The following is an 18,338-nucleotide window of genomic DNA, read 5'->3' on the forward strand; positions in this document are numbered from 1 at the left end:
AAGAACTATCTCCAGTGGGCATCAGTCGTCCAGGAAGAGGGAAAAAATTCACTCTGCTTCACCCAGAGACACGGAAACCAAGCACACTGAGCTCTTAGGCTTTGCAGCAAACCAACATAGCCCCAGGAGGATGCAGACAGTTATGTAAAGTGCATAAAGGGAGTATTTGGTTCCAAGGGAATGTGAGGAATGTGCAATTATGAGAAGGAATTTCCATCCCTCCTGTACTTATGCAGCAGGGCCCCAGTGGCCTAATGGATAAGGCATTGGCTTCCTAAGCCAGAGATTGTGGGTTCAAGTCCCATCGGGGGTGAAAAACTACTTTCTTCTTCTATATTGCAAGGAAACCTTGGTCTTATTTTCACCAAGGAAGCTGGGAGATGTTGGAACACAAAGTCCTGGATCTTGGGAACAATCCCCCACAAATGTCATCTTCCACTCGACAAACGCTTTCTAAACCCATCAGTAGCAAACAGTTAATACTAGTGTTTGTCTGAGAACAGAGTGAAGGGGAGTGTTTACACCAACGTGTCAATGAACGAAACAGATGGAAAGAGCAAGGCCGTTCTGAAGAGACTGGATCTGTCTGGAGACAAAGCAGAGCCTGAGAATGAGCAATGGTGTGAAAAGAAGAGGTTCAAATGTGTGTTAGATGTTAGTTAGGTTGCTCTGACACATTTAAAGAAAATACCAATGCCCTTAGCATGGTGAGGACACTGGTTGTTTCTGACCTTTTACTGAGAGTTCATTGAGAAATATTTTCCTTAATTATGTTATGGAATAAAGGGTGTCTTGCCCTTTGAGACAACATGGCTACATGGCATGGGGCCAATGTGCACCTTCCAGTCAACTGCTAGAGAAGACAACAGCAACACAGGCAGGAATGGCAGCAGGGCAGACTGCAGCTCCAGGAAGATGGTGGTACCAGGTCTCATCCATGGGGAGGTGGCCACCCCAGCATGCACATGGCTAAGACAGCAAGTGTGGTGTGCGCTGCAGCGTGCTGCTACTCACTTTTGCAACCGTGTTGCCCTGAGGACACTCCTATATCTGAGTAGTATGAGATCTCTGGATGGCCTCACAGAGCAGCTCAGCCTCGCTTGGCAGAGATTGGCCAGACCCCAGGAAGAGGAGGGCGTGCACTCAGGCCCTGTAATGGGGTTCACTCACCAGGGTGGCACCTCCCGCTGTTTGTCTCAGGGATTAGCTCATTCAGCTGGTGTTCCCTCTCCTGGTGGTGCCTTGTCCGTCGTTGTCACCGCTTGCAGACCCACCTCAGTCCAAGTACAGCAGAATCCTCTTTATGACTCGGCCATCCGGCCATGCCATGATCTGTGCTCCTTCTTTCCAGGTGATGGGGAAGGGGATGGGTATCTCCAAATCCAGCCATTTCCCCGGTGGTGAATGGCAGGGAACCAGGCCCACAGTACTCTGGAGTCCAGCCCAAGGATCCTGTAGAAACAGCTTCTGCTTCCTCTCCTTAACTGCCTCCATCAGTGCTGCTTCAATTCCCGGGGCTGCTCTCCCGCAGCCCCAGCACGTTGTTCGCCCTCTTCTCAGGGTCTCAGGCCTGCACGTCCCAGCAACCAGCCAGGAGCTCTCTGTAGCTTCCCCTGCTCCCTGCTAGAAGCTGCCCTGCCAGAGGTGGTGTGACCCTATGCCCCATAGTCTTCAGAGAGATATTGTTATGATATGGATATGGCATTACAAACGTGTTTTGTGCAAGATGGGTCATGTGAGATATCACAGGGAAAGGTTAGACTGTTCTTGAACTCAAGATTTAGGCGCACTAAGTCCAGAGTCAACATGGCTGTCCTTGGGTTCAGGATTGCGAGGTCTAATGGCTTGAGTCAATATGGCACCATGAAGTACAGGGAAGAGTGACCTAATGGCCAGAGTCAATATGGCCAGCCTTTGGTTCAGGGTTGCAAGGCCTAATTGCCAGATCCAGGGGCCACTTTGGAAGGGCCCACCTAACTCCACCGGGTCCCAGCCCAAGGCCCTCTTGAGTTAAGTGCATTTGCCACCCAGCCAGCCGAGAGCCTACCGCAACATGCTGACCTTACACGGGTATGTGATACCACTCACTTCGCCACCCTGGGCCACTTCCTACCTTGTTTCCTGAAGCTGTCATCCAAATATCGTCGGGATCTTTGGGTTCCCTGGCACTGGTAGCTCTGTGAAACTCTGTACATTGAACGAACAATTTTGTAGTGTAGACAAGGCCTCAGTGTGCCTCGTTTTTTTAATCATTTCTCAGAGATCAGGTTTTTTTAAACCTTGTATCATTTTCCTTGCCTTGCTATGTGTAATAGGAGACTCGCTCCAAATCTGGGCTTTTCAATCTTTTCCAAGACATCTTTATTAATGATGAATTACACTGATTCTGCAATAAGTGATTCCCTTACAATTATTATATGTCACAGTACTGAGCATATAATACTCAATGGATTGACTCAGTTCCAGGGGGAGGGGAGGACCTGTAGCTCTGGATCTCTGCAAGAGGATCTGGACTGGACTCTGATGCTATTTTTAATCACAGTTATTACAGTGGTGCCTAGAGATCAACCCAGCATGTAGTGCCATTGTGCCAGGGGCTGTACAAACACTGTAGCACACAGTCTCTGCCCCAAAGAGCTGTCAGTCTCCATAGAGAAGCCTGCCCCAGGGTCTATAATAGACATCTCCAGTAGAACACAGACAATAGCCAGGGCCCCAGCTCACAATTTGAGTGCCCCCCGGACCCTCTGGCAAGGGGCGTGCAGAGTGCAAGTGCACACTGGGTGTCAAGGGGAAATGGTGGAAGATACAAGACAGCGGAGGGGATTCACATCTGCAGACCTAGCTGGCAGACCCAGCCAGCACTTCACCGTTCCCCATCCCAACCAGGGAACAATTCCTCTGCGTGGAAAACCTCACTGCCCCTACGGCGGCAGCTAGCAAAATGATTCACGGCATGATTTGAATTCAGTGGATGTTGGCAGCAGAACCAATGCTCATTAACACTCTCTGTGAACTTGTATCTCTAAAGCTTTACAAAATCACCTGGACTTTCTAGAAAATATTGTCCTTTTCCTTTGTGATGAGCATGTCACTGGCAGAGGACAGTCTGGAGATCTTCTGAAATCTAACCCGTTAGAAGAGCTGGCGTGCTCAGTACTCACCCCAAGCATTCACGCATGTGCAGTGGGACACCGGCCCATGCTATGGCAAGTGCACTAGTCATTACTGCTCCGGGTGCCCCTGTTTACAATTTCTGTAGGTTCCAACGTCCAGACAATGCTCTGTTCTAACAACGTCTCATGCCTGTTTAAAGAACAGAAATGTTCTAAACTGAGAGTCCCTGGCAAAACTAGTCTGTCCTCATGAACACTGACTCCTTCTGTGAAACGACCCACACACCCACTGCACTCGGGCAATGGCCCAGGTAGAGTGTCTCTGAACATGCGAGTGACTGCAAACGCTGCACCTCTGGCACACCTAAGGCTGCCTGCAGCCTGCTCACTGGAGTTAACAGGTATCAAATGGCATTTTCTCTTATAGCTGCTAAGTACACTCAAACACAAGACTGCTATGCTTAAAGTGTTGATGAGCTAGGCTGAGATTTTCAAAGGCAATTTGGTTTAATGGATCCAAAGTCCCACTGGATGTGGACAGTGAACTCCTGGAGGATCCTGCAGTTTTCCTTACACCAGCACTCATTCACTTTTGTTCTAGTTACATCTCCCATTCCCATGTGTTCCTGGGAGCCCCCGACAACCAGAATGGGACATCAATGCATGGTTCGATTTCTAAAACAGTTGTGATACCAACTCTCTAATACAGGGGCTACTCCAAAGTGGGCCAGTGAGATTCCCCTGGCTATCCCTTGGCTTGCACAGAGCAGGTCAGCCATGCTGGACTGTTTGGGGTTCCCTGCATACATTAAAGGAGGAAAGCAGGCATTCTGTGCCACACGGGATCAATCACAGCTTTTATACCTGTCTCCTGTAGAAGCCAAATTCCATGGTAATTAGAGATATGCCAGGTGGTGGCAAAGATTTTTCTCATGCTTTACAACACCTGGCAACATGAAATATTTTGAATAATTTCCATCAGCTCTTGTTTCACATGTAGCCAGCGACAGGGGTTGGCCTAAGGCCCAGAGGCAAAGGGGGAGTTTATTTCCCTGGGTTGGGGTGGAATGAAACGACTAGACACAGTCACTGTCACCAGGGCTGAAGAGAGCAGTTCTGAGCAGGGGGCAGCGCAGCAAGTGACACCGCGGCCGACTGATTCCACGGCAGAATTTGGCAAACCACCCCCGAGTGCGGAAGCAGCAACAGAGCCAACAGACTCAACAAGATGGAGGTTCGGGTCACCAAAAGCTCCCCTCTCTGCTGGGAGCTTTGGGTCCTGCCATCAGCTGGGGCATCGAGTCCCAGGGCCTCTGGCTCTTCACCAGAACTGAACTTGGAGGGTCACCCGCGGGGGTGAAAGGGACATTCGGTCCTTGGCCTGACACTGCTAAAACGTGTCCATCCGTGTAGGCACCTGTCTTCTTTTAAACGTGCATAAAACAGATTGAAAGTGGGGCTGGCGCCTTGTACACCCGCTCTCAGCTCAGGCTGAGTAGAAGCTGTTCAGGCAGGCTGTAATGAGCATCTATGGATGGCACCTTCCAGGAACCATATGCGTTAGTTGCACGGTCACACACTTTCCACGGGATCCCGGCCTCATCCAGTGCACAGAAGGATAGTGCTGGGGACAAATCAAGCTGTGGCCTGAAGGAGGCTGCAGTCTGTTGGACCCCAGCCTCACATGCTGCAGAAGTTGGAAAGTGCGCAGTGAAGGAGGCAGAGAATTTCAGGAGGAGAAAGGCTGGTCCCATGGTTTAGACAGATGAATGCTGCCCTGCTAAACTGGATTTTCTCCCTGCCTCTGCCCCAGAGTTCTTGTGTTACGTTTGGCAAGTCATGTAAACCAAAATTTTCACAAGTGGCCACTGTGTTCATTTTCTGGATCCCCAATTTCCTCCATTAGAAGGAGTTATGCAGATGGAGGGAAAGCAGGACAAAGTGTAGCAGCTAGATGGGCATCTATATGGGTAGAAATATTGGGGGGGGGAAAGAATTAAATGTTTGATCATGTAACATTATTGTATTAATATTTAGTTACCTCAGAACTAAAGTGTCTGGCGAAGTATTCACAATTTCCAAGCTGAAGTGGGGAAGGCTTCACAGCCTTCAAATGGCATCCCCCTAGTTATAAAAATGAAAGAAAGACATTAAAGCTGTAACTTAAAACACATGGAGCATGAAAGAAATGGTGCGTCTGGACCCCAGAGATCAGCATATGAGAATTAGATGTGAATAAACCAAAACTCACTCACTCAGATATCTATCTATCTATCTATCTATCTATCTATCTATCTATCTATCTATCTATCTATCTAATCTGATCATTTTATGGCCATGTGCATTTATTTGTCTGTTTTAGGGTTGGTCTACACTTAAAATTCAGATTGACCTAGTTATGTCGGGGGGGGGCGTGGAATTCACCCCCCCCCAAGAGCTGTAGCTAAGCCTACCTAGCCCCTGGTGTAGACATGGTGAGGGGTGACAGCAGAATTCTTCTATCAACCTAGCTACCGCCACTTGGAGAAGTGGATTCCCACCATCGCAGTAACCCCCATCTCTCAATGCAGGAAGTCTCTACACTCTAGCACTACAGCTGCAGCGATATGTCGCTGTGTTGTTGTCGCACCCATAGCATAGCCAGGCCCTTATGATGTTGGTCTCTTTGAATAAATGATACCCCAAGAGGAGCTCCTGTCGCTTTCGAGTCACTGTTACTTTCCCGAGAGCAGGTTCTGTCAGTAATGTGACCCCCCCCAGCTAGGCACTGCCAACAGAAAGGCTTTTGAGAACAACAGACGATCCCAGCTTTTTGAAATCTTCAAAGCCCACTGGGACAATCCTCTTCACTTCACCAGTCATGATGCTGGGAGCCCCGGGGACCTGCTTGTCCATCCACTTGCTGCACGTGTGCAAAGAGGTCAGAAACTAAAAAAACCCGGCTAAGGAACCTTTCTGCCTGGTGTAGAGCTAGACTTCCAGGCTTGGGAATTCTGCTTTGATTCCTTCATTTCAAACACCAGATGCAGATTTGGTCATGCCGGGGGGAGCTTGCAACATACCATGTATGGAAAGAGTCTTTTCTGAGTCCTACAAGGACAACAGCACGGCTCTTAGCCCCTTTTGCTGAGAGTCCCCGAAGTTACGCCGTGTGCTGCTGCAGCCCATTCTAGTCACCCCAGGGGACTGTTCAGTTTTACAGACAACCATGTGCAACCATGAGCTGCCTGAACTCTCCAGCAGCCTGGGAGGCCTGTGCTACCTGCCCAGACCTGGCAGAATTGGCAGCAGAGAGGAATTGTTGTGCCCAGGCTCGGAGAAGATGGTTTGTTTCCAACACGAGCACTGCACCGCAGGGACTGACAGCAGCATGCTGCGCCTGCAAGGGGGTGTGGGGCGAGTGCTCTGAAGTTGGCTCATTATATATCCAGTTGCACACGCTCAATAAATTCTATCCAGTGCAGCTCAAGGAGCAGACCCTACCTAGGAGGCTGGCCAAAGTGTGCCGGGCAATACGCGGCTGGAGAATTTTTCTCTCCTAGAGACTCTGCCTCTCTTGACTAACAAATTTATTTGAGAATAAGCTGTAGCTCACGAAATCTTATGCTCAGATAAATTTGTTAGTCTCTAAGGTGCCACAAGTACTCCTTTTCTTTTTGCGAATACAGACTAACACGGCTGCTACTCTGAAATCTGCCTCTCTTGTTACCTTCCTGCTCCAGGGCAACAGCACTTTTTATTTTGCACCAAGGCAGCTCCACGCCATGGGCGGGAACAGGCCCAGAGCCACCCCCTGCCCACTTTGCATTGCTCTAATGAGAGGGGATTCCAACCTGGGGCCCAAGCAGCCAGTCCCCTTTGTGCGGAGCCTGAAACGAGGTCACTTTGGAGCGACTGCTCTTGCTGGGCCACTTCTTCCCCTGCCGTGTGAAGCGAGTCCGACAGGGGCGTGTTTCCAGGGCAAACGGTGGCTTTTGGTTGTCACACTGAACATTTTCATTGCAAACCCAAAAGGTTTTGGGTGGAAAGTTTTCAATTTGGGGTTTTCCATTTTTTTCTGTAAAAAACGAAAGTTTGTGTGGACAGCATTTAACGCAAATGAAATTTTCCATCAAAAATAGCTTCTACAGAAAAATGTTGATGGCTCCTATTGACGTGAGCTAAATCCACTTCCACTGCCCCAGTCGATGGTGCCGCATGCGCACTGCCAGGCCTGTCCCTCCAGCAGAGTTCATATGGGGAGGGGGAGGAACTGGGTGCCCCACCCCATCTCTGCCACAGCTGTATCTCTGGATGAGGCCTCTGGGGATCCCGGCTTGTCGGGCTTCCAGCTGAACCCAAATAGGGAGCTGCCAGGCTGCTAGGCAGGCTCCCATTCTCGGCTCACCTCTTACTGCTCTAAGGCCTGGAAAGCTGGAAGCAGGGGCTGCCCTGTGGGCTGCTGGCGGGTTTGGACCTGTGAGGGAGACACAGTGTATGTGTCGGCTTCACTTGCATCGCCAGCGTCAGCCATCGTCCCCATTTCCCAGCCTGGAGCCAAAGCCGGTTTCACCAGGAAACCCCTGTTCTGAGCTGCAACGCTCCTTTGGGGAGCCTGGCCAGGCCGTCTCTCCCTGGACTCCATCGGTTAGTTCTCTTGGGCCCATGTGTGCGCGGTGCCCCCAGTGCACATAGGGTAACCTTACATCGGTTGGGACACCCTTTGTCCCAATATCGGTACCTTCCGGACCGCAGCCATGGCGCCATCGCTCACTGCTTCCCGGGGCAGCTCTCGGTGCCCGCCCGCCGGCAGGAGCGCCGCGTGCTGCAGGGGTGGGGCGTGCAGGCATCGGGAGTGGGCAGAGAGCCGTCCGCCCCCCAACCTGACCTGACCCATGACCCTTGGTGCCAAAGGGACCAGCCTGCCATATGATTCCCAGGATGGGAGCCGCCCCATGTAAGCACCGCCAGGACTCCCCACCTCACCCCCTGGCAGGTGGCTCTGGTTCTTAGGGTCAGGGTGGGGGGCAAAGGGGTCTCTGTGCGCTGCCGGCACCTGCAAGCCCCGCTCTGCAGCTCTGATGGCTCCCATTGGCCCTTTTCCCAGCCAATCGGAGCCACGGAGCTCGTGTTTGTGGTAGGGGCAGCACGTGGAGAGTCTGGAGACCCCCCTCGCCGCTCTGACCCTAGGGCCAGAGACCGCTCAGCAGGGCTGGTGAGTGCAGTCGGGGAAGGGGGCAGGGTGTGAAGGTGAGTGTCTGGGAGGCGTGTGGGGGGTGCTGGGCTGTGAGGGTTGGAGGGCACTGGGCAATGGGGGAGGTTTGTGTGTTTTGGGGTGATAGGCAGCAGGGGCCTGTTGGGGGGTGCTGGGCAGTGGGGGAGATCTGTGTGTGTCAGGGCACTGGGCAGTGGGATCTGTGTGGGGCATTGTGTAGTTGTGGTGGTGGGGCTGTGGGGAAGGGCACTGGGAGGGAGGAGAATTTGTGTTTATTGGGAAACGAGCGAGTCGGGGGTTCTGTGTGGGGTGCTGGGCCACTGTGGTGGGGCCGTAGGCATGGGGGCGCTGGGCGTGTGTGTGTGCAGAGCACTGTGCATTTGTGGTGGAAGGGTTGTAGGGGGGCTCTGGGCACAGTGGATCCAGGGGCTCTGGGCAGGGGAGCTGCATGACGCAGCATGGGCCCACCCCCAACAGGAAGGGGCACGCTGGGAGCACAGGACCCGGCGGACCAGTGTGCTCTGGCACCGGTCGGGGCTGTGCACCTGTGTCTGTCTCTCTGCCCCCCCGCCCGGTCACCCAATGTGACCTGATATTTCACTCTTGTGAGCTGGTCATCCTAAGAGCGCTTGCTGCATGTCTGCCGGGAGAGCTCAGGAGCGAAAGCTGGGGCTGCCGAGAGCTGGGAGCCCCCATCCTGTGGAGAGGCTGGATGGACGTGGCTGGGGGAGGCCAGAGGGATCCTCGCTGTGCTGCTACCAGGACAGTCAGATGGACCTTTTCCCTCTCTCTTCGGGGGGCAGAATGGATCCCTCTTCTCCAGCCAGCTGGGCTGCTGCCTTCCCCTCTGCCATACGTTCATCAGGGAAACCAAAGACTTCTGCGTGACGACCAGCGCTTGCAGCATAGATGTCAGATGTGACAGCTGGATCCCACCCCGGGCCAGGATGTGTGTGTTAAAAGGCCCCATCCTTGCAGTGGGCACCATGCCAAGGGTATGAGTTGGCTCAGTCTGGTTAACTAATGGATCCGGCCACAGCACCCCCCATCCCAAGGGCAGTCCCATCAGAGAGCCTGAGAACCAGGATTCCTGGAGAGATATTCCCCTCCTGCAACAACAGGGGGTGGGGCAGGGGGGAATCGGGTCGTGGCCAGGGGCAGAGGGGGGTCGAGCACCCACTGGCGCCAGCAGAAGTCGGTGCCTATGCCATCGTCAGGTGGGTTGGAATCATCAGCCTTTCAGCTACCAGCCAAAGTTGATAACCGCAGACTCGGGTAACTGCCCACTTCCCAGGTTTGTTTCGGCAGCACCTACGGGGGGGCAACTGGCGAGTGCAGGGGGGATGCACTGCTGGGGTTGTGAGTCCAGGCCTCGCCCACAGCATCAGTGTTCATCAGCCATGTCGCTCCCCCCACTGACTTTCTCTCATTCACCTAGAAAGTGCCATACGAGGGTGATGGCAGTAAATTCTCAACTCTGAACTGCAGAGGTTGGCCCCTAGATTGGGATCAGGATGGGTCTCAATAGAAAAAGCTCCAAGAGTATAAAAGCAGCCAGTCTCCAGGGGCAGGTATGGTACAACTCCTTCACAGGGAGCCATTGGTGGGAGGGGGTTTCCCTTCCCCTGTCAACGTCCTGAGAGGTATTTTAAGATGAAGGTAACGCCCTGGTTAGCAGCTGACTGGCACGTCCTGGGTTAAAGAAGAAAGGGCCCTAGGGTTCATAGTCTGAAGTGTTTGTGTCACCAGCCCTGTCACTGTCTGAGCCCGCTTCCGTTGGAGCAGATTTGTGCGTTGCTGTGTGGAGCACAGACCCATGGCGAGCGAGCAGTGGCAGCTGTTTCCATGGCAGAGAGCCTGGCCCGTAGGAGACGGGAATTGCTGCCTGGAGCCGAGGGGGAGGCGGCAGCTGCTGTTCCCGCTCCTCGGGGCAGGCCTGTCAGCCCCCAGACACTTCTCACTCAGCCACAGCTAAGGGTGTCGGGTTCCTCCGGTGGGAGTGTGGAGCAGCCGTTCGTTTTCCTGTTCGCTCTCCTCTGCGGTGTGAAAATCGGGGAGGGGAGGCAGAAGCCCCACTTCCCTCCCTAAATGACGTCCAGTAGGGGAAGCCAGGACAACAGGGTGGGGTGGCAAGTGGTGGCCAGACTCTCGCCACCAGGGTCTAGTCTAGCTCAGTGTCCAGCTCAACTTCCTCCCTGCGCCACTGGCCCCCAGTCTGCTTCGGCCACCAGGTCAACCTAGGAACTAAGGCAGGAACAGGGTGAGGCAGCAAGTCAAGCTGAGCAAGGCAGGCAAAAGCGAGTCTTGCCATCATGGGCCTCTCACAACAACGTCCTTTTTGTGTGCCAAGGCTGACAAAACATCCCGGACAGAGCAGCAGCAGGCCAAAGAAGCCCTACGCAGCTGCCGAAGTAGCTCAGTTGGGAGAGCGTTAGACTGAAGATCTAAAGGTCCCTGGTTCAATCCCGGGCTTTGGCAGGCCCTTTCCTCCCTCTTTGTGCAGAGGTGGCTTGTTTTCTGGAGCACAGCAGCACCTTTACCTGCTACAGTGTCCAGTCCAATATATCAGCCCCGTGGTGCAAAAATGCTATCTTAGGATGTAAACAGGAGGCTTCCAGCCCTGGGACACCTGACAGAGACCTCAGTGGGCCGGGGGTGGTGTAACAGCTGCTGACTCTGAGTTTCTTTGGCTAAATCCACTTGCAGGTGGAAGTGTTTCGATTTATTTCATTGACAATGAGTAAGGTGATGATTTAATCATGTGTATTTTTCATAAAAGTCATGGGCAGGTCATGGGCAAGAAACAAAAATTCCCCGTGACCTGTCCGTGACTTATACCATAAATACCCAGGGAGGGGATCCCAAGGGGTCTGCAGCACCAGCTGCAGGGGAAGAGAGTCCAGGGGGGGGGCCCATAGCACCAGCTACCAGGGGAGAAGCCCCAGGGTCTGGCTGCCACTCCAGCTGCCACCGCAGGGGGAGCCCCAGGGGCTGAGCCGCTGCTCCCGCCGCCCCCAGGACCGCTGCTCAAATGGTCCCCAGAGCCAGCCGCTTTGGCCGCTGCTCCATTGGTCCCTGGGGCCAGCTGCTTGGGCGGCCCTGGAGTCAGCCACACTGGCCGCTGCAGAAGTCACGGAGGTCACAGGAAGTCACAGAATCCGTCACTTCCACAACCTCCCTGACGGACACGGATCCTTAATAATGAGACAGGGAACTGTGTGTTTCATTGTAAATCCGCATCTGCCCCCAGCCCCTGCTCTCCCAGCCCTGGGCTCCCCACTCGCCGCTCTGCCGGGGCCCCTCACTCCCAACCCACAGCTCCTGCTCTCCCAGCCCTGGGCTCCCCACTCGCCGCTCTGCCGGGGCCCCTCACTCCCGACCCACAGCCCCTGCTCTCCCAGCCCTGGGCTCCCCCCACACCTCTGCAGTCTGTATATTTTATGGAAATATGCTTATAAGTGTGAAGATGACGTAACTGGATTATGCCTTATGCCAAAGAGTCTCTGGTCAGGTCTCATTACAAGGCTTATAATCTCTGAGTGTGGTCATCCTATCTGTGTCATTCTTGTCCACGTATCATTCTCGTGTCTGAAGCTAGAAATATGAACTATTACTCTGAAGTCCTGTTGTCATTATGCAAAGTGTGGCCTTGATGATGGTTCGGGAGCTTGATGGCTCCCACTGACGGGACAATTGGTTGTAAATGGCTCTGTTCACTTGGTGCGGGCTAGCCCGGGAAGAATGGAGACAAGGGGCTCACAGGCCATGCGACGTGTCCGGAAGTTGCGGACACAGGAAGTCAGTGCTGCTCTCAGGACGCCATTAGGAGAAGGTCAGAGGCCCCGTGGTGGGCGGAGGGTGACGTGGAAGGAGCGTGTCCCTCCCCCGTCCTCAGCCACGTGTCGCCCGCGCGCCACAAGCAGCCCGGCCCCGCCCCAGCCCTGATCTGAGTCTGCGCCCCCGACCCCTCCCCCACCCGTGCGTTCCCTCAGCCCCCCTCCCCAACACCTCCCACTGCAAATCCCCGCTGCCCGCTTTGCTCTTGCCCCGGCCTCTTCCCTCCTCTACCCTGAATCCCCTATTCCCTTCCCTTGGGTCCTCCTGGACACCCCAACCCCACAGTCCACCCCCCACATATATCCTGGTCACTCATTCACACACTGATCTAGTCCTTCAGGGGCCACCACAGCCCACCAAACTTCTCCATCCATGAGCCCCGTGGACCTGTGGCCAAGAAGATGGGGGCAAGCTCCCAATTTGGCTGGGCTGGGTGTGGGTGTGAATCTTTTCCTGTCTGGTGTGTGCTGGGCTGACAAAGACTCTTTGCTCCCTCGGGGTGGGGTGTGGTTTTTGGCCGAAGGTGACACGGTTTGGGAGCCCTGCGGATGCGATGGGGTGTCTGCAATGGGGAGTGGGAAGGAGAAGAGCAATATGAAGATGGCGTCTAAGACGAGGCCAGGTGACTTCTGTGGAGGGAGACATGCTGGACAATGCCAAGGATTGGGGAGACAACCAGGTGTGAGCCCAGGGCGCAGAGAGCTGGGGAGGGTGTCTGTGTCTGTAACACTTCCCTGTCCTCTCTCACAGATGGAGTCCAAGAGGGATAGGAAGGAGAGGACGAGAGCCCCAGTACTCAAGAATAATAAGGTGCATCCTAGCTGGGCCCGGGGTGACAGTGGGGGAGGTGGGGTGACTGGCCACGCAGCCCGTTGGCTCTGTCTCTTTTCAGCGCGTGGGGCTGCTCTAGAGCATGTGGGAGACAGAGGGAGGCCGAGCTCCCGTGCACCAGTCGAGCTGTGGGCAGGGCTGCCTCGCTCCTCGGTTATTTCCTGAGCTTGCAGATGAATCTCCCAGGAGCCCCAGGCAGAGGAGAAGCTGGAAGAAGTGGAGCTGAGCAGCCTGGACATCCCGGTAAGCAGAGACGAACAGTCCTGAACCTTCTGCCTTTCCCAGCACTGGGTGTGAGTCGGCGGTGACGGCACTCTCTTCCTCAGCTCTTCCCAGGTTAGTTTTCTTCAGAGGCCGTGAGCGTGGCGTGGTATTAAGGGCAGGGGAAGAGTCAATCGTCTCCTGTGCAGAGTGACGCCTTTGGGTGCAGGTGCAGAGGGGGGGTTTCTAATTGTGGCTGTGATGGCATAACGGGAGGAGGGTTGAAGCCAGAGCCCTGGGGTGCAGGAGGAGCGAGAAGAGGAACCTCACCACCATTGCTTTTTCTTTCCCTCTTGTGTCGTGTTTAATACCAAGGGGAAAGTAGTCGTGAGGACGGAGTCCAGCCCCGAGGTGAGATGGAAAGTGAGCGAGAGCAGTGACAGCGTGAATCCTGTTGATGCCAGGCAAGGTCTGTCCAGCTGGGAGCGAAGCAGCTGTCGCTGTCAGTGAGGTAAGTGTCTGGTTTGGTGAGGGCTCTGGTCACAGCCCCCTGGCTCCAGGCAGGGACTTCCCATTAGCTGGGTGTGGGTTTCCTGACTAGCTGTGGCTTCAAGGGAGATGATGTCGCCATTTGCGGGGGCTGATCATCTCTCTGGCCAGGAGTGGGGTGGGCTCCCTAGCAGAAGGTTGAATCCATGAGGGTGAGTCCCTGTTCGGAGTTTCTTTCCATCCTCCTAGGTTTCTCTCTCTCTCTGTCTTCTCTACTGTGTTGGCCAACTCACACTCAAACTCTCTCTCTCCTTCCATGGACACCTGTTATGTTCACTTGCCTGCATCCTCTTCCTCTGCTCCCCCTCCCCCAGTCTCCCCTGGGCTAGGCTGGGTCTATCTGTCTCTGGCCATGGTCTCTGCCCTACTGGGCTAAGGGGGTTGCCCCTCCCACCCCCTATCTTCCTAGAGAGTTTGGGGAGACTTCATTGCTGTAACTGGGTCACAGCGTGAGTGGCCAGTCATGTCTTTGGGGCTGTGGGGTCTGAGACAGAGAGGGGTGGATTCGTGGTCATGGCTTTGGGCACAGGAGAAGTGGGGCTGGGATTAGAGATGCCTAGAACCCCCCTTATCATCCCTGGCTCCATTAATGTATCACCCAAAAGCCTCACTCAGTGTCCACGCCCAGAACTGGATTTCTGACGTTGCCACTGGCACCGTGGCGCTGGGCCCACACTCGGAAGGGGTCCCGGCCCGGCCCCCTCCACTTGCCATGTGCCCCGAGGCCCCGCTACCCACTAGCTCCTCTTCTCCCTCCCCCTTGCCCACTGCTCGCTCCTCTTGGCCAGCCAGGCCCGGGGCTCCTCTCTGCCCCCTGACCCTTCCCACTGCCACTGCTGGCTCCTCTCTGCCGTGGGAGGTGGAAGCACTATGGCGGTGAAGCTCTTTTATCGGGCACTAGCTCTCTCAGCTCAGGACATGGGGCTCCCACTGGTGTCTCTAGTCTTCGTCCTCTGCCCCGTCTCTCCGAACTCCCCATGTCTTGTGGAAACGAGCCTGATCCTCTCGCAGGTGGCTGACAAAGGAGGCTCCCGCCTGGTGAGGTTCTGGTGTTGTGCACAGCATGGTGCAGCAGGGAGTTAAAACTAGGGCCATAGTTCTTCCTTCCCAGAAACAGGACATATGTGCTGGAAAATGGGGCAGCTCACTCCCTGCTGAGCCCAACCACCTTCACCTGGACCCCTCTGCAGAGTCCCACTGCCCCTGGAACCCCGCAACAAGCCCCTGTGCATCCAGATCCTGCAGTGAGCCACCTGGATCCCCCCACTCTGAGCCCCTCCACACTTGGATACTGCCAGACTGAGCCTGCCTGCCTGCACCTGGCGCAGAGGGGCAATGCCCAAGGGTATTTCTGGGGCAGGTGTATCCCTTACACTGTGTCAGAGTCGGGTGCAGCCTCACGGCCGAGTCCCTGTCCGAGGAGGGGAGGGGGAAGGCTGCAGGGGGGTGGTATGGCAGAGCACGCTGGCAGCGCAGGGCTGGGTGGGCCAGTATTTGTCTGGTCGCTGCGGGTTTGCAAACAGTGGCCCTGTGTGGGGCCCTGTGTGCAGACCGGAGCTGTGTCTCCCTCCCCCCACCCCCTGTGCCTTACCCCTGGTCGGTCCCCTCGCTCTGGTGATCAACCCAGCCTCATGCCATGCCCCATTCCTCCATGGGGAGCCACAAATATGTTTGGCGCCAGGCCCACAGAAGGTTAATCCGTCCCTGTGCACACCTCCTTGTGCTGGGCACTGCACGCACACCCAGAGGGCCGGCGGGATGCAGTGGAGATAGATGAGTGTGTGAGGCAGATGGGTGAAGGGCTGTATGTGGCATGCAGTGGGGGCGGATGGGGGGCTTTAGGATTGGATGGACAGCAGGACAGATGGAGAGCTGCAGGGACGGGTGGTGACATCACAGGCCAGAGGTGTGATGGGTTCAGCTCCTGGCCGCTGGCCCTGTCATCTCCTGCCCCGTCTGCCCCGGACTCTGCCCCGTCTCTCGCAGGCAGCACTCGGCAGAGTCAGGCCCTGCAGCGTTACACTGGTGCCTCCATCCCGTGCGTACACCTGTGCACAGTGTGCTGCTGGAGAGCTCAGGCCTGGACAAGCAGGCGGGCTCATGGCTGCTGAACCAGCTCCTCCAAAGACTGTCCCAGATCTCCCCCTCCTGGGGCAGCAAGACCCTGGCGGGGGGCGGGGGGATCCTTGTCCCTCCTTGTACCCAATGCAGCCTGCTCGGCATCAAGACTGAGGTCACCTGCCTCCACCCAGCCTCTAGCTGGAGCTGCTCCAGCCCCGAATTGCTGGTATCCCAGCCTGGCTGGAGTTGGTGCGATGTCCTTGCGGAGTCAGTTCTTTCTCCCCGGTGGATTATGATTTTCCCCACTGCAGTTAGTTGGTCTTTCTCTGCTTCCCCAGAGCCCCTCCCCAGGGTCTGTCATTGCTTCACCTAAAAGCTGCTTCCCCTTCGGGTCTCTGTGTTCTGGGGTCTCTGCTGTCATCGGGGACACTGCTCTGGCTATGGGCAGGTGCTCGGCAAGGTGAGGGTTGTAACTCAGAGCTTTCTTCATCAGACATTGAAGTAAAATTAGCCTTTGCCTCATTCCTTAAAGTGCAGAGTAACACAGAGGCACACGCCGGCTCACCGGGGGTACGTGTGGGTCGGTGTCAGGGTGCAGGGCCCCCTGGTGACCGGGTGGAGCAGAGCCTGGTGAATATCGCTCTTGTTGGGGCACTGACAACGGCTGCCCAGGTGGGATAGTGCCCTGTGTGCATCTCCCCGCAGTACTGGGATAGTGACCCCTGCTGGCCAGGCACCACTGGTAGCCAGAAGAGTCATTGCCCTTGTTGTGTTCTTCACCTCCCCCAAGGTGGCAGGTGCTGGGGTGGCCGTGTCAGGCAGTACCCTGGGTATCCTCCAACCCCCTTGAGGCAGTGAGCCCTGTTCCTGGGGCACATCACTCCCCCCTAGGGATATGCACTGGTGGCCAAGTGGGGCAATTCCCTGTGTGTACCCCCCACCCCTTCTGTGGCCAGCTATGGCAGGCACTAATGCCTGGCGTCCACATGGGACAATACCCTCTGTAGATCCCCCAATTGGGGCAGTGCCCTGTGTGTGTGTGTGTTTGTCTCCCCTATTTGGGGAGTGACGGCTGGTGGCTAAGTGAGGCAGTGGCCGTCTCCTCTTCTCTCCCCGCACTCCCCCATCTGAGCTAGTGCCCCCTGTTGGCCAGTTGAGGCACTACCTGATGTGTGTATCTACTAATTGGAGCAGCGACCTCCCCGTGGTGCTGGTGTGGCAGTGCCCTATTGGTATCTCCCTCCCGCAACAGACAGACATACACCGTTGTGGTAGTGGCCACTTCAGGCCGTGGCCTGTTTATCATTCCCCCACCACCACCATTGCAGCAGTGACTCCTGGTGCCCAGTTGGAGAACAGGTTTTGTGTACCTCACGTGTAGCCTGCGTGTACCTCACGTCTTCGGGCAGTAAAGTGTGGTAGCCAGCTAAGACAGGGCACAGTCTGGCATCTGGTGGCCACGTAGGGCAGTGGCCTGTGTGTACCGTCTCCACTGGAGCCGTGACCCCTGGTGTCTTGGTGCTAACATGCAGCCACCTCTGGGTTACACAGTGGGGCTGTTTATAGGCCAATGGGGATAGGGCCCCACTGTTCCAGGAAGTAGACAAGGTCTAAGATACCAGAGCAACTGCTGCTGCTATTTCAACAGGAAAAGAAGGAGGAGGCTGCAGGATGGTGAAGGAGAGAAAATCAACACTGCAGCAGGAGAAGGTAAAGACCAGGAGAATCCAGAAGCCAAGTCCCCAGAGAGGCACAGGGGACCTCAGGAATCCCTGTTGAGGTTACAGGGACAAACCATCCCGATGAGTCGAAAGAATAGTAAATATGGCAGGCGACCAGCTTGGCTTAATGGTGAAATCCTAGCGGGTCTTAAACATAAAAAAGAAGCTTACAAGAAGTGGAAGGTTGGACATATGACCAGGGAAGAGTATAAAAATATTGCTCGGGCATGTAGGAAAGATATCAGGAGGGCCAAATCGCACCTGGAGCTGCAGCTAGCAAGAGATGTCAAGAGTAACAAGAAGGGTTTCTTCAGGTATGTTGGCAACAAGAAGAAAGCCAAGGAAAGTGTGGGCCCCTTACTGAATGAGGGAGGCAAGCTAGTGACAGAGGATGTGGAAAAAGCTAATGTACTCAATGCTTTTTTTGCCTCTGTTTTCACTAACAAGGTCAGCTCCCAGACTGCTGTGCTGGGCAACACAAAACGGGGAAGAGATGGCCAGCCCTCTGTAGAGATAGAGGTGGTTAGGGACTATTTAGAAAAGCTGGACGTGCACAAGTCCATGGGGCCGGACGAATTGCATCCGAGAGTGCTGAGGGAATTGGCGGCTGTGATTGCAGAGCCCTTGGCCATTATCTTTGAAAACTCGTGGCGAACGGGGGAAGTCCCGGATGACTGGAAAAAGGCTAATGTAGTGCCCATCTTTAAAAAAGGGAAGAAGGAGGATCCTGGGAACTACAGGCCGGTCAGCCTCACCTCAGTCCCTGGAAAAATCATGGAGCAGGTCCTCAAAGAATCAATCCTGAAGCACTTAGAGGAGAGGAAAGTG

General features: G+C 55.0%; 1 long non-coding RNA gene and 2 other non-coding genes across 5 annotated transcripts; all 3 read left to right on the forward strand.

Annotated features, from left to right (window-relative positions):
- Nucleotides 1-240: 240 nt before the first annotated feature.
- Nucleotides 241-313, forward strand: TRNAR-CCU. Its single transcript has one exon. It is a non-coding gene; the product is annotated as a tRNA-Arg (tRNA).
- Nucleotides 314-10,715: 10,402 nt separating this feature from the next.
- On the forward strand, nt 10,716-10,788 carry TRNAF-GAA. Its single transcript has one exon. It is a non-coding gene; the product is annotated as a tRNA-Phe (tRNA).
- Nucleotides 10,789-12,487: 1,699 nt separating this feature from the next.
- On the forward strand, nt 12,488-17,553 carry LOC122456364. 3 transcript variants are annotated; one of them, XR_006275256.1, is made up of 5 exons: nt 12,488-12,826; nt 12,898-12,957; nt 13,152-13,314; nt 13,555-13,690; nt 17,438-17,553. It is a non-coding gene; the product is annotated as an uncharacterized LOC122456364 (long non-coding RNA). The 3 variants fall into 3 exon arrangements; XR_006275255.1 differs by having other exon boundaries at nt 12,491-12,957; XR_006275257.1 differs by lacking the exon at nt 12,898-12,957 and having other exon boundaries at nt 12,492-12,826.
- Nucleotides 17,554-18,338: the final 785 nt, after the last annotated feature.

Source organism: Dermochelys coriacea, chromosome 12 (assembly GCF_009764565.3).
Source record: "Dermochelys coriacea isolate rDerCor1 chromosome 12, rDerCor1.pri.v4, whole genome shotgun sequence".
Taxonomy (NCBI): domain Eukaryota; kingdom Metazoa; phylum Chordata; order Testudines; family Dermochelyidae; genus Dermochelys; species Dermochelys coriacea.